General features: G+C 40.3%; 1 long non-coding RNA gene across 1 annotated transcript; it reads right to left on the reverse strand.

The window, feature by feature from the left end:
- Nucleotides 1–2,578: 2,578 nt before the first annotated feature.
- Nucleotides 2,579–6,855, reverse strand: LOC139749199 (uncharacterized). The gene is made up of 2 exons (XR_011712906.1): nt 4,896–6,855; nt 2,579–4,250 (listed from the first exon to the last, which is right to left on the reverse strand). It is a non-coding gene; the product is annotated as an uncharacterized lncRNA (long non-coding RNA).
- Between the last annotated feature and the right edge of the window lie 632 nt (nt 6,856–7,487).

Here is a 7,487-nt window from a genome sequence, read left to right on the forward strand (position 1 = left end):
GTCCAAAACGGTAATTGAAATTGGTAAAGTTTATACATACTCTCATTTCTTCTCCTAACCATAGAAAATGAATCATGATCAGCACCAACAATGCTGATCCCAACTGGTCATTACGTAAAACTTAGCCCCTACACAAGATGCATGTCTTTATACACTTGGTCCGTCCCAAGGAAAGAGAAACAAGGTAAATGATGGTTTATAGAAAGGCATGTCGCACGTGGAGAATATATATATATATATATATATATATATATATATATATATATTCCTCTGTATGAAAGATAATTAGAAAATGGAAGAAGAGATGATCAAATTTACGGAGAGGAATATTTCTTATACAAAAGAATGTCATAAACTGTGAGAAATACTCAAATAAGATTAAACTTTACTTAAATTTTACTTTTCAATAATAACGTACAAGTTAAAGGACTTGTTCATAGAACAAAACTAAAGTTAAAAGAGCTTTTACATATGATATGTCAGCATTGTACAATATTCTTTTACTTTTACATATACATTTATATTACGTAATCATTACTAACAATTAGTCTTTCCATTTTTTTCTTGCTGTATTTTTGAGAATGAGTTTATACTCATTCGCAGTGAAGCAAATTCATCATATAATACAGAACTTCCAAATGGACTTCGTCATTTTACTACAATAGTTACACATTGACTCGACCTGGGTCAATAATAGCAATCCGAGCACACACACATACCCGATCTGTGCCAGTAATGCCACCTCGAACACACACACACACACACCTGGCCTGTGCCAGTAATGGTACCCCGAGCACACACAACTGACCTAGCCAGTAATGGCACCCCAAGCATGTACACCTGACCTGTGCCAGTAATGGTACAGCTGAGAAGAGGCTGTCATGAACTAAAGCCTATGCCAAGCTTAGCCTTGGCAAATCTTTACACACACATACTCATTTGAATAGTGTTTCATCCCATTTGTTATCAATAAACTTTAATAAACTTTACTTCTTGCGTTATGGCGCTGAATTGGTCAGGTAAACTAAGTAGTTGGACTATAATCTCAAAACAGAATGGTTGGGCGTGTTAGTAGATAGAAAACTTTGGGAACATAAGAAAACGGGTGAAAGTGGTACTAGGGGATTCTTTACAATAAAGTTAATATAACGCGCGAGTTTATACCTTTAGCACCTACTAGCTCAAGGTGAAGTCCCCATACAATGGGCAGGGCTTTACATTATAAAAATGTGTTAAAAGTTACTTAGTCCGCGAAGGAGTATTTCTTTTTTTCTATACTAGGACAGAAAGGTGTTTGTGCGAGTAGGAAAGTGAGTTGTTCTCGGTGAAGGCGGGCTTGCATCAAGGGTTTTCAATGTCATCTTGGCTGTTTAATCTTTCTATATAATGGGGTGATGAGGGAGGTGAATGCCAGGATCTTAAGAGCAAGGAGTAAGTCTACGGTATGCTATAGGCAAGGGGTGGGTATGTGTGTGTGGAGTGGAATCTATTATTGTTTGCAGTTGGTGTGGTTATGGTGGCCGACTCGATAGAGAAATTACTGAAGGTGGTGTTGAAGTCTGGGAGTGTGTTCAACGAAGTTGAAGAAAGGAAGGTGATGCAACTGGGAGATGAGACTGGATGGTATAAGTCTAAACTGGAAATCTCTAGAGGAAGTAGAGTGGTTTATGTACTTGTGAGTGGTCTTAGCACGAATGGAGCCATGAGCGCTGGTGTCATGGGGTGAGAGAGGAGTGAGTGTAAAGTCCCAGGTGCATTGAAGAGTGTGTGAAAGGAGCGGTGGGTGTCTGTTAGGCCAAAAATGAACACATCTGAAAGTATAGTAGTTCCGGAGGGGAAGTGTACATGCGAGACTAGAACTCTGAATGAAATAGAACGGGAAAAGAGAAAATAGTGGATAGTATGTCGTGTGAAGTTGATGATTCATGTAAAAAATTAACAACGTAGGAGAAAGGTGCAGTAATAAATGAAGTATGACAGAAAGCTGATTAGGGTGTGCTGAAATGGTTTGGACACATGGGGAAAAAAGTGAAGAGAAACAGATTAAGATGTAAGTTCTAGAAGTGGAGGGAACAAGTGGGATGGGAAGATTGGAAAGGTGAAATGGAAAAAAAAAAGGGCCTTATCAGGACCTAAACTTTCAAGGTAAGAGGCAAGGAAGGGATAAAATGAATCTAATCGTTGTGGTATACATGGAGCGAAGTGCTGTCACTGGATTTGATTCAAACCTGGGCATAGGAAGTGGTCAGGGATAAGAGATTTGCCAGTTATGATACATCGGTCTACAAGGAGACAATTACTCACCGGGTTCCTGTCAGTGATAACCCATTCTCGAGTGTGCCATTACTGGCACAAGTTGTGTGTGTGTGTGTGTGTGTGTGCTCGGGGTACCGTTATTGGCACAGGTCGGCCAGTTTGTAACTGCAGGTTAGTGCACCGTCAGGTAAATGTGCGTTTTTTGTATATAATGAACAGCATTGTCCAAAATACATTCAAAATTACCTGATAATTACTTAACGTAGATTGTCACGTACTGAACTATGGCAGAGGAGGAACATGATAATTGAAACCATATCACTATTATTCAAGTTTGTATTTGGGCAAGGTGCATTACACATGACAGCTAGAGACTGAGCGTGAACGAATGTGGCCTTTGATGTTTTTTCCTAACGCTACCTCGCGCGCATGCGGGGGCAAAGGGGGTGGGGGGAGTCATGTGTGGCGGAGGGATAGGTGAAGGCAGCATGCATGTGTACATGTGTATATATATGTATATGTCTGTGTATGTATATGTATGTATACGTTGAAATGTATAGGTATGTACATGTGCGTGTGTGGGAGTTTATGTATGTACATGTGTATGTGGGGGGCCATTCTTTCGTCTGTTTCCCTGCGCAACCTCGCTAACGCGGGATACAGCGTCAAAGTAAAATAATAATAACAATAATATATATATATATATATATATATATATATATATATATATATATATATATATATATATATATATCCTGCATTAAACGCATATGTATCAACATGTACATAATTATGTTAATGTTTTAGATGTTCCACACAAACACTATTGACAAACATATTTACATATCACAGGATCTCTTGATAATCTCAGACAATGTTTTTTGACTAACTCATTACTGAACAAAGTCGATCCTAAAAGGCTATGAACAGGACCATTCAAAATACATAAAAGATTTCAAAAATCCTTAGATACGGCTATACCAAATCACTATATAGAAAATGGGTAAAAAGATACATGCACATGAGGGTATTGTCATACTGATATACAAAATTGTTTTACTCCAGTGAGATGAGAGACTGAGATACGAGTCCCCCCTGCAATAGCAAGCGGTTCCCTTTCTCTCGTTTTCTATCAACAACCAATTTTACGTCATGGTCTGGTGACCTTAGCTTTACTAGATTCAGATGATCTCATGTGACCGTTCGGGCGTACTGCCTCTTAGGGCATTGTTAAAGATCATGTTCCATACCAGTTACCTGAGTTGTACTGAGGTGGAGTGGTTCAGTAGACCTCCGCTGTGGTGGTCGAGTGGTTCAGTAGACCTCCATTGTGGTGGTGGAGTGGTTCAGTAGACCCCCATTGTGGTGGTGGAGTGGTTCAGTAGACACTCATTGTGGTGGTGGAGTGGTTCAGTAGACCTCCATTGTGGTGGTGGTGGCGTGGTTCAGTAGAACTCCCCATTGTGGTGGTGGTGGTGGAGTGGTCCAGTAGAATTCCCAATTGTGGTGGTGGTGGCGTGGTTCAGTAGAACTCTCCATTGTGGTAGTGGTGGCGTGGTTCAGTAGAACTCCCCATTGTGGTGGTGGTGGAGTGGTCCAGTAGAACTCCCAATTGTGGTGGTGGTGGCGTGGTCCAGTAGAACTCCCCATTGTGGTGGTGGTGGAGTGGTCCAGTAGAACTCCCAATTGTGGTGGTGGTGGCGTGGTTCAGTAGAACTCCCCATTGTGGTGGTGGTGGAGTGGTCCAGTAGAACTCCCAATTGTGGTGGTGGTGGCGTGGTCCAGTAGAACTCCCAATTGTGGTGGTGGTGGCGTGGTCCAGTAGAACTCCCCATTGTTGTGATTGTGGTGGAGTGGTTCAGTAGAACTCCCTGCAGTGATGAATGCGGTAGTGTTCAGCTCTGGAGATAATGGGACCGTCGGGCGGTACATGGGGCCTAGCGCGGTCCAGCAGGCCCCGCACCTCCTCCTCGTTCGTCCTCCTCCGTCGGCACCTGTAGGGCGACACACACACACACTAGGGTCACTGCTATCTCGGTAATCAACATTGCTAACACCGATTGTAATCAACAAAGACATCAACATTGCTCACACCGATTCTCTATTCTAAATATATTACAATGAAGTCATAAAGATCAAGAAAATAAAAAAAATATGCTTCGTAGCCATTTCCCAAACAACAAAGTCTCCACTTTTAAACCCAGAATATAGCATTTCTAAAAATACACAAGTCGTCCTAAATGTATATTCCTGATATATGGGTAATACTCAAACCTGCCTGAAAAAAATGCTGTATAGTGGCCTTAAAATACATGGTATTTTTGCAGTGAGAGACAATGAAATACTCAAACCTGCCTGAAAAATGCTGTAAAGTGGCTTTAAAATACATAGTATTTTTGCAGTAAGAGAGACACTGAAATACTCAAACCTGCCTGAAAAATGCTGTAAAGTGGCCTTAGAATACATAGTATTTTTGCAGTATGAGAGACAATTAAATACTCAAACCTGCTTGAAAAATGCGGTATAGTGGCCTTAAAATATATAGTATTTTTGCAGTAAGAGAGAGAATGAAATACTCAAACCTGCCTGAAAAATGCTGTATAGTATTCTCACAGTAAAAGAGACAGTAAACGTCTTACCAGTATATGCAGCAGCAGACGACAGAAACAAGGCAGAGAAGACCCGCTAAGACGCACACACACAATTCCCAGAGCGGCGGCAGATCCTGTGGCCACACGGTAGCATTACTGAGGTACTTGAATTCTGGTTTCACACAAGCGTCAGACAGCTCGGTCGTCTTCATGTCCTGCCTCATATCCAGCCACTGACGAGACGAGTCAAATAGATTATGGTATTCCTCGAGAAAATGACCTTAACGAACACTTCTCACCTTCGACGGGAATTGAGCGAACTGTGTGTGTGTGTGTGGCTCGTGTGTATTGTGGGGGTCATGGAAATACAGCCACACTGACCTCACTTCACCCTACATTCTCCTCCTCCCGACCTAACATAATCACGTACGTCACTTCAGCGTTACCAAATTCAATATGTTCTTTTTACCCCTTTTTTTTTCCATTTCATATAAAATTCTATTTTTTTGTCGTTGTACTTGACTGTGGTACATGCGTGGAGTGCTGAGGCGATGCATATGGCAGTATGCAAATACACGATGTCTCATTTATTATTTAGTGATGGATTGGTAGCCTAAACCACGTGGTCAGGTTTCCCTGCTATTGCCATATTATATATGTATATATATATATATCTCCCACTAGTTACACAAGAGCCGTCCTGTGCCAGTAATGGCACCCCGAGCACACACACCCGACCTATGCCAATAATGACAAGATCCCATACTAAACTTAGTTTTGCCTAATCTTTACACACACACACACACACACACACACACACAACGAGTAATCTTTAAGTCAATTGCGTTGCAGGAAAAAAAATGGATAAGGTGTGTAATGGTATATAACGAAACTAAATATGTCAGCGTGTTCCATTTTCGTCACTCGCTTCCTGGCAACTCGTCATCTGACGAAGGTATTGCAACGGGGTCCAACCTTACATTTCTTACATACCACCATTAGTTCGAAAACGAACGGCGCGCAGATAACACATGCGTAAACACCTTATATATATATATATATATATATATATATATATATATATATATATATATATATATATATATATATATACACCGACTGAGATTCTCACTGGCGAATGGCAGAAACATAACAGGCCCAAAGGACAGTTATAAACACTACAGGACTTACTGACCCAGCTTTAAAACACAATTATTACATTCCAGTATGGACTGTGGCCATCACTTGTCGCCATACCCGATTGGCCCTCCCCTACCAACTAACACCCTCCCTCCCACCCCATGTTAAACACGTTAACACATTAATATTAACATTAATAAAATCCATACCAATTTCTGTGGTTAGAAGTAAACGCTTAATTTGCTGACATAACGTCAAAAAGCAAACAGTTTTTGCTCATTAGCTCATCCTAATTCTGTGAAACGTAATTAAATTTGGATGTTTCCTTCCACAAGGGGGAATTTTTCAAATCAGACTTCTCATAAAGTCTTAAGTCTTATCTATGTTATGTTAACCTTGCTGTCTTACGACGGCTTCGCCGACTACATATCATACGTCTTTCAATACATTTTTAGGAAACCAACAACACGTACTGGATCATTCATCAGTACGATAGCAGTTAAAATTATGTTGCACATCCGGTATAGTATGAACAATTACTTCGTTCATGGCTGAATTCATATGATGTGGATAAGAATAAAGTAAAAAAAATAATACAGCAATTCTATTTTTATTATGTGCAAAACGCAATTAATCGGTTTGTATTTCACAAGTTAAAATCACCTTTTATTTCATACTGACCATAATCCAGACCAATTCAACTTTCAGTCTTTGATAAAACGATAAACTACGTTTACGAAAATAAATATATGTATACAAAATAAAACACGACTTTGTGCAGAGGAAGGGACGTGCCAACCACTGCAATCTCGTATGAACAGTGTTTTAACGGAGTTGCTGAAACTACTGCTGACTCGGGGTAGGTAAGTCGACTAGTAGTAGTCGGCGAAGTCGTGTCTAAGAAAATGCTTCTCACTCTCCGTCAGGGGTTCGAAGGGCGCCACACGCCGGGAACGTCCTCGAAGCTCCTCCAGGAGGCGAGATATGGCTATCATCTGCCGCTGATGATTTTCTAGCTCAGTGTACCTGCGGAAGGATACATCTGATTACAATAATATATATATATATATATATATATATATATATATATATATATATATATATATATATATATATATATATATATATTCAGGCTCAAAATGTACATACGGTTGTGTACAGGGAACGTGTAGCATGCATTATTCACGCTGTCTCCCGCACTAGGCTATGGCGTTTGACGCTGTTCATGTCGGTGACCATTGGTGGCCTTCCCTTGCAGTTTTCTGGCCTACGACTCTAAACTAGCGGCAATGTAACGTAATTTTAGTAAATTATTTAGCTTCAATTGGACACTTAACGTCATCTATGCTCTCTGTAATTCTATTAACACTCCTTCAGGCAAGAAGCCAATTTGAGATCTTCCTTACCTAACTTCTCAACAACTTGTCTCGTCTGGAATACCAAAAGATGTTTATACAAAACTTAGAATGTTGTGTTCACTACTTACTGAACCCTGTTGTT

Source organism: Panulirus ornatus, chromosome 6, assembly GCF_036320965.1.
Source record: "Panulirus ornatus isolate Po-2019 chromosome 6, ASM3632096v1, whole genome shotgun sequence".
Classification (NCBI taxonomy): domain Eukaryota; kingdom Metazoa; phylum Arthropoda; class Malacostraca; order Decapoda; family Palinuridae; genus Panulirus; species Panulirus ornatus.